Source organism: Bos indicus x Bos taurus, chromosome 10 (assembly GCF_003369695.1).
Source record: "Bos indicus x Bos taurus breed Angus x Brahman F1 hybrid chromosome 10, Bos_hybrid_MaternalHap_v2.0, whole genome shotgun sequence".
Taxonomy (NCBI): Eukaryota; Metazoa; Chordata; class Mammalia; order Artiodactyla; family Bovidae; genus Bos; species Bos indicus x Bos taurus.
The window spans coordinates 8428200-8429501 of NC_040085.1; the positions used below are offsets into that span (position 1 = coordinate 8428200).

General features: G+C 52.3%; 1 non-coding gene across 1 annotated transcript; it reads right to left on the reverse strand.

Moving 5' to 3' along the window:
• Positions 1 to 291: 291 nt before the first annotated feature.
• Positions 292 to 398, reverse strand: LOC113900567. The gene has a single exon (XR_003513198.1). It is a non-coding gene; the product is annotated as a U6 spliceosomal RNA (small nuclear RNA).
• Between the last annotated feature and the right edge of the window lie 904 nt (positions 399 to 1302).

Consider the following 1302-nt stretch of genomic DNA (forward strand, 5'->3'; position numbering starts at 1 on the left):
TGCTTTGGACGTGAAACGGACCAACTTTGGCAAGGCCATTTCCTTAAGGGTAAGGTTCAGTAGAACTCAGGATAATGCAGAGGGAAGCAGAGGCAAGATTTGCAAGGTTGAAGACTGGGGCCCAAGGGTCAGGTGTGAAAAGCACAGCAAGTGATCAATCTGATTGCCCACACTTACTTTTACTTCATCTCCAGGAACTATAGCTTCTTTTATGTCAAACAAAAAGCAGAAACTTTAGGTGAAAAGCGTTCGCATCAAGGTGCGAGCTGTGCAGACGGTACACTCGTGGACAAAAATATGGAACGCTTCACGAATTTGCGTGTCATCCTTGCGCAGGGGCCATGCTAATCTTCTCTGTATCGTTCCAATTTTAGTATATGTGCTGCCGAAGCGAGCACGATAAACATGGCCTCTCAAGAACTATATAAAGCTAAGAATAGAAAAAATTTTACAGTTATGGTGACTAAACTGTAACCCTTTTTTAAGTTTCAAAGTATATAATAAGTTATGACCTTTTGTACCACACACATTATCATCATATAGTTTGATTAGGGTTAAGTTTAATAGTCTCCATAACCTTATTACATCATATATGCAAATGAAGGGAACCATGGGAAATTGGCCCTAGGCCCGCCCGACCTCTGCGAGTCTAGTGGACTGCGCGGGCAGACAAGCTCGGTCACGTGGTGCGCGTTGCTCAGGAGCCTCTTGCGCTCCTGCGGGACTGAATGCCCAAGGGTCAGTCGCAGCGCTTGGCGGAGGGGAACGCGGCAGCGCGGTGATCCCCGCAACTACTCGTGGCGGCGTGTGACTCGCGAGAATGCTTTTTTGGGACGAGGGCCATGGTGCCAAAGAGATCCCCCAAGAAGTGCGGTCCGGGACTCCGAACCGCTTGCGAACCGATGGTCGCGTTGGGACTAGTGACCCCGCGAGGGCTGGAGCCACCGACAGAGACCTGGCAGGGCCTGGGCGCGGGAAGCTGTGTGCTGCGCGGCTGGGGCTGGGCGCCAGCTCAGAAGGGGTTGGAGTGCGCCGCTGCTTGCCTGGATGCTATCAGGACTAGCGCCCCGCCCTTGAAGCCAAGGGAAAGAGGGATTGGCGGGGGTAGGGGGGGTCCTCTTTGGGGTCCAGGCTTTGCATAGAGTGGCTCGAGGGTGGTGGCAGTCTGGGAAATATCACCACCCTTTGATCCAGTCCTGGGCCAGGCACTGAATCTGATTGATCAGTCCCACCCCGACCCCCCACCCCCACCCCCAGTTTGTAAGTTAGAAAACTGATTCTCTAGTTGGTTAAACCATCAAG